Source organism: Lampetra fluviatilis, chromosome 63 (genome assembly GCF_964198595.1).
Source record: "Lampetra fluviatilis chromosome 63, kcLamFluv1.1, whole genome shotgun sequence".
In the NCBI taxonomy this organism is placed as follows: Eukaryota; Metazoa; Chordata; class Hyperoartia; order Petromyzontiformes; family Petromyzontidae; genus Lampetra; species Lampetra fluviatilis.
The window spans coordinates 2,902,660-2,909,990 of NC_136337.1; positions in this window are offsets into that span (position 1 = coordinate 2,902,660).

Genomic DNA, 7,331 nt, shown 5'->3' on the forward strand with positions numbered 1-7,331 from the left:
TTTTGCCTGCAGTCTGTTCGTTAGTGGGCACGTGACCGTTACTTAGAGTTGTGCCAAGAATGCGTGGAGGGTTTCACGTGAGAACATTTTTTTCAATCTGTGTACATTAGAAAGTATAAGTAATGTGACCCAACCAGCCCAACCTCACTTCGCCTCCCAGAAGAGCACGCCAATCGGACCGTGTTCAGATCTTTCACATATCTTGTGAGTTCGCACAATCCAGTTAAGATGGATTGTAGGCGGGCCAGTCTGAATGTTTTTTCAAGCCAGCGCACGCACGGATGTTTCCGTAAAGGGTACCCATATTTCACAGTCGTAGAGACCAGGGTGTGATGATGGCGGAGACGATCCAGAGCTTCGTGTGGAGCGACGAGGCCAGGCAGCTTCCACACAGCGTCGCGCAGCCAAATGAACGATAACGCCACTCGACTGATATGAAGTGAGACCTCCGTTGTCAAACCAGAGCTGGTCATGAGCACACTTGCTCAGGGATGGGAATGCCGGTGAGACCCTACTACTACATGGCAAGCTCCAACTCGTACACAGTCCATTGTTAATGTTTTTGTTTACATCTGAGTGTATCGACTGTGTTCCTCTCTCTGTTTCTCCATGCTTCTTTGCACACTTTTCAGCGTTTCAATTTCCTATCGTCGGTGTCCTCGTGTCTTATCCAGGTAGCAGGTGGTAATACGAACTTCATCAGACACTTTCCACCTTGACCACATTGCTACATCGGTTATTGTAATAAAGTGTTCATTTTCTGAGTGCTCTTATCATCCCTGGGCTTGCCTGTCAACATTTTGATCTCGGTCCTTCAACAAATGCTCTGTAATATGCACAAACACACTGTTGTGTTTCAATTGCTCAGTTGCATTGCTCCAACAGACATCTTCGTTTGTAACTTTCTGACCCCCACCCCGGACATCTGTGAGATAAAAAGAGCTTAATAGCTCACCGGATTCCTCCAGTATATATGTGTAGTGGCATAGCGCTGGCTGCTGGCAGAAAAGGGGATCTGCGGCGTGCGGCAGTCCCGACGTTGGCCTCGGCAAGGTAAGGTAATCAGATAATTTGTATGGGATTACGTTAAAGGTAGGCTCGTTGCTTTTTAAATCCTTTATATTAAGTTCACTTGCTTGCGCGCTTACGACCGTGCAAATCTTTCGGTCGTTTTTTAACCCACTTCCCGTGATCCAATCGAGCTGACATTTTGCACACAGACTCGTTGTGCGTGACAATTTATTTTCGTGAAAATTTTTTTCCAAAATTTTCCACTTTTTAGGAAAAAAAAAATGTCATTTAATTTAAAATACCAATGTGATAAAAATGAAACTCTTACTGAAGAAATGAATAATAAAATAAAACCGATGCCACGCATATAAAGGATTTATATACGGGTTAATTTTTTACCTTTTACCTTACCTGCTAAAGGGTAAAAGGTAGAGTAGAGCGATTGTATTGTGGTAAGGTAAAAGGTAGGGTAAAGGTAGTCTTGTTTTTGTTTACCGTTCAACTTTTACCTTACCGAGGGCTATCCCGACGTCAGCAGGCCAGGCTACACACAAGAGGGGGGTCTCGGGGAAAGGTCACAGATGGGGCACACCAGAAACCCGCTGGTAGGTTCCAGAAAGGAGGCGTGGCTGGGGGCGGAGCGAGGCCACGCTGACAGTATAAGAGGGGCACTTTAACAACTCTGGCACCCCCCCCCCTCTCAGCCAGTCTACATAACAAAGGCTCAGTCCTTTGTTATGTAGACTAGCCGTAGTCTCAAACCGCACCTTACCATAACAAAGGCTCAGTCCTTTGTTATGTAGACTAGCCGTAGTCTCAAACCGCACCTTACCATAATAAAGGCTCAGTCCTTTGTTATGTAGTCTAGCCGTAGTCTCAAACCGCACCTTACCATAATAAAGGCTCAGTCCTTTGTTATGTAGACTAGCCGTAGTCTCAAACCGCACCTTACCATAACAAAGGCTCAGTCCTTTGTTATGTAGACTAACCGTAGTGTCAAGCCGCCCCTTACCATAATAAAGGCTCAGTCCTTTGTTTTGTAGTCTAGCCGTAGTCTCAAACCGCACCTTACCATAACAAAGGCTCAGTCCTTTGTTATGTAGACTAGCCGTAGTCTCAAACCGCACCTTACCATAACAAAGGCTCAGTCCTTTGTTATGTAGACTAGCCGTAGTCTCAAACCGCACCTTACCATAACAAAGGCTCAGTCCTTTGTTATGTAGACTAACCGTAGTGTCAAGCCCCCCCTTACCATAATAAAGGCTCAGTCCTTTGTTATGTAGACTAGCCGTAGTGTCAAGCCCCCCCTTACCATAATAAAGGCTCAGTCCTTTGTTATGTAGACTAACCGTAGTGTCAAGCCCCCCCTTACCATAATAAAGGCTCAGTCCTTTGTTATGTAGACTAACCGTAGTGTCAAGCCCCCCCTTACCATAATAAAGGCTCAGTCCTTTGTTATGTAGACTAGCCGTAGTGTCAAGCCGCACCTTACCATAATAATAAAAAGGGGGCCTGTCCTGGCCAACCCCCCCCCTCAACCAGTATATATACGGAGTAGTATCTCTTGGAATCTCTCATTTACTTGATACAGCAAGCGTGCTGTGACGGTTCCACCTGAAGACGGAGGCTTGTGTTGCCTCCGAAACGTCGTGATTTTTATTTTATTTTTATTTTACTTTTATTAATTTTAATTTTTTACCTACGTGACTTTACCGAAAAAACCTAAGAATATAAGAGGGGCCCCTGTGGGGGCTCAACGGGACTGCCATTCTTCTCGTCGTCCTCTCCGTCTCTACCATCTCTGGGCGCCGCTAGTCAAACAGCCTACCAGCTGTCTTAGCTGAGTAGCGTCGCCGATAATAAATGGACTAAGTATTAAGTGTGTTAATCCCGATGGTGCTCGTTAATAAAGAAGTGCCTCCAAGTCTTATCGTCTCCGAGTTAGTTACTACATATGTATCAAAGATTCTGAACTGCATCAGGGCCTCCATGCTGCTGCGTGGAAGAGCAGCGTCTTAAAATAATTTAGCAGGTAAGGCCCACTGAGTTCAATCACTTTTTTACGACAGCGACCTAGCCACAAATGATGGCCCAACTTATTGGCTTCTCGTAGGGACATTTATAGCGACCATATGCCCGAAAGGCATGTTTCTCAGTGCGGAGGAAATAAGTAATATTTGAAAATACTTTTTTAAAAACACGCTTGAATGAAATGTACCGTACTCGTAATGGCAAAACTCCACGACTCCAGGAAGTGGCTCCGAAGCTTGCCATAACGTAAGTGAGCGTGGTGATTTACAGCCAACGTCAGTTGAGCGTGGACAATTAGACCCAAGCCGAAACATAACATAAAAATAATCTTTAAAAATACTTTATTTTTTATGATAGAATATGGTATTGCCATCAGTATGGCATAAGTATACCAAGTTTGCAGTTGATAGCACACTGGGAAGTGGGTTAAAATTGAGTTACAAGATTTGAGGATACGACGACAACAACAACAACAGACTGAGTTCCTAGAAAGCGTGTAAAAAGATAGTTTAAATTTATTTTTATGATAGAATATGGTATTGCCATCAGTGTGACATAAGTATACCAAGTTTGCAGTCGATAGCGCATTGGGAAGTGGGTTAAAATTGAGTTACAAGATTTGAGGATACGACAAGAACAGACAGTGAGTTCATAGAAAGCGTGTAAAAATACGGGAAGACCCAGAGAAAAATCCACGCGACCACGGTTAGAACATGCAAACTACAAATATTCAGGGGTCAGGGTCGGAATCGAACCCCTGGCCTGCATCCCACGCAAGGAAGATCACATCTCGCCACGTAATGCCTGTATTCAACAAATCGGAGATGTTTGGAAAACTGCTGTCACTTAGTAACTTTTGTGAGAGAAAATCTCCTTGTACGGCTACTTTTCCCCGATATGCGTTGATCACTGAGTGTAATCTCACAAGCTGTCCGATGTCATCTGTTTGCCGGGCAGTGGTGGCTGCCTGTAATCCAAGTTTCAAGTTTGGTTTATTAGGTACGAGCTTTACTACCCGGCTTCGCCCGGGACTTGGATTCACCACGCCCGGCCATCTTTGTCTCCCCAGTGGCGATGTTCACGCACAACACACCAGTTACTTGTTTAAGGCTGAGTCGACCTAGGGGAGGCCCAAGACCGGTTCAAATAATCGTCACCGGTTGTGGACGTGAGCGGGAATCGAACTCGGGTCGCCGGGTTCGTAGCGCAGCGTAGCGCTACCCACTACACTACAATGCGTTACGCTTCCACGTGCGCGGGTCACGTGACAGATTTGACGTCACAGCTCACTTGCCGTGCAAAAAAAAAATGCATTATTGAGCTCCCCCCCCCCAAAAAAAAACACAAAAGTCAATTTTAATAATTTGTGCATGGTGTACAGTCTGGAAAGTACCCACATGGCAAATTTCAAGTTTGTTGCATGTCGGGAAGTACGCTGAACATTTTGAACAGACACACATAATCACAACTTTGCCTTTTATATACATGGAGATGGCCCTGTGAGCCATGCGGCTCTTGAGTCGGGTGCAACCGCAACAAACAAAATATGAACAGAGAAACATCTTAAAGGGCCGACGCGCAACAGAAACATCCTGGAAAAACCAGCAAATCTTCAAAAAAACCCCACCGTCTTCTTGGTTCTTTCGGTAAAGTCACGTAGAAGGGAAATAATAAAATAATAAAAACTAAACATAATAAAATAAGATAATTATTTAATTTTCTTATTTCGGTAAAGTCACGTAGAATGGAAATAATAAAATAATAAAAATAAACATAATAAAATACGATTATTATTTAAAGTCACGTAGAATTGAAATAATAAAATAATAAAAATAAAACATAATAAAACAAGCTAATTATTTAATTCTCTAATTTTATTGTTTTATGTTTATTATTTCCATTCTATGGAAATAATAAAATAAAAACATAGAAAAATAAGATAATTATTTAATTCTCTAATTTTATTATGTTTTATTTTTATTATTGTATTATTTCCATTCTACGTGACTTTACCGAAAGAACCAAGAAGATGAATCCCTGCAGTCGCGAAAGCTTTAATTCGAAATTTAAACCCCCACCGTATTACAACGCTGTGTGCAAAAATCCCAGTGTGGAGGCAGCGGCCAACATCAGCAGCAGCAGTGAGGGATTGGTGGATCACCGCACGCACAGATGTTGTGAAACTCACTTCGCGTTGGCGTCGAGGTGCCATAACCCTGGTTCGTCGGGAGATTGCAGCACAGCAATTGGACGAATTGCCGTCTGTTTCCATCTGTACGGGGATCGAGTGGCGATGGATGTTGAACTTCTTTGGCACCCTACTTAGCCAACCGTAACATTCGAAGGTGGCATATTCGCGATAAGGGGCCGTCCATAAATGACGTCACGGACCTAGGGGGGGAGGGGGTCAGGCATTTGTGACGATGTGTGACGAGGGGGGGGGGGGTTGAGAAATGTGACGTCACATCAAAATGCGCAACTTTAAATAAATATAGACAACACGTTCTACTTAATTAAATATACTTTTTAATAAATGTTTTCTCCTACAACATCAGAGTGCAGCGCCACATTAAATACGCACTACAATGACAATAGTTTAAAGCGATTTGAAGCATGTTTCATTTTTTTGGGAGGGGGGGGGGGCAGAGCTTTGTGACGTCATATTTGAAGGGGGGTCTGACTTTGTGACGCCGTGTGACGAGGGGGGGGGTCAAAAATCGTCCAAAATCGCGTGACGTCATTTATGGACGGCCCCTAACGCCTATTTTAATTGCCGTTACTAATTGTCGCGGGCGCGCATAAGTAGTGGTAATTACAACTCTACACCCCCCACACCAAACGTAACTACCAAATACAATCAACAACGCGACAGGCACGATTTATTTATTAAACTAATTTAAAACAACCAATCTCACCATCATCGAAACCGAATGTCGAAACAACGTCAAACACAAACGTTCCCCTCACCCACCATCCACCCACTCCTCACCCACCCCTCACCATCCCCGCATCCACCAACTCACCTCACCCTTCCCTCACCCACCACCCTCCCCTCGCCCACCCACCCACTCACCTCACCCACTCACCTCACCCACCCACTCACCTCACCCACCCACTCCTCACCCCTCACCTCACCCTCCCCTCACCCACCCACTCACCTCACCCACTCACCTCACCCACTCACCTCACCCACCCACTCACCTCACCCACCCACTCCTCACCCCTCACCTCACCCTCCCCTCACCCACCCACTCACCTCACCCACTCACCTCACCCACTCACCTCACCCACCCACTCACCTCACCCACCCACTCCTCACCCCTCACCTCACCCTCCCCTCACCCACCCACTCACCTCACCCACTCACCTCACCCACTCACCTCACCCACCCACTCACCTCACCCACCCACTCCTCACCCCTCACCTCACCCTCCCCTCACCCACCCACTCACCTCACCCACTCACCTCACCCACTCACCTCACCCACCCACTCACCTCACCCACCCACTCCTCACCCCTCACCTCACCCTCCCCTCACCCACCCCTCCCTTAACCCACCACCCCTCACCCACCCACTCACCCACTCACCTCACCCACTCACCTCACCCACCCACTCACCTCACCCACCCACTCACCTCACCCACCCACTCACCTCACCCACCCACTCCTCACCTTCATCCACCCACTCCTCACCTTCACTCCCCTCACCCACCCTTCACCCTCCCCACACCCACCACACTCCCCTCACCCACCCACTCCTCACCCCTCACCCTCCCCTCACCCTGCCCTTACCCACCACTCACCCTCCCCTCACCCACCCCTCACCCTCCCCTCACCCACCCCTCACCCTACCCACACCCACCACACTCCCCTCACCCACCCACCCCTCACCCTCGTCCCCTCAACCACCCACTCCTCATCCTCACCCACCCCTCACCCTCACCCACCCACTCACCTCACCCTCACCCACCTCTAACCCACCCCTCACCCACCCCTCACCCACCCCTCACCCTCCCCATACCCTCACCCACCTCTCACCCCCCCCCCACCCACCCACCCCTCACCCACCCACTCCTCACCCCTCACCCTCCCCTCACCCCCCCCCACCCCTCACCCTCCCCACACCCACCCTTCACCCTCCCCTCTCACTCACCCTTCACCCTCCCCTCTCACTCACCCCTCACCCTCCCCCCCACACCCCCACCCACCCCTCACCCTCCCCCACCCCCCACCCACCCCTCACCCTCCCCTCTTACTCATCCACCCTCCCCCCACCCACCACGCACGCA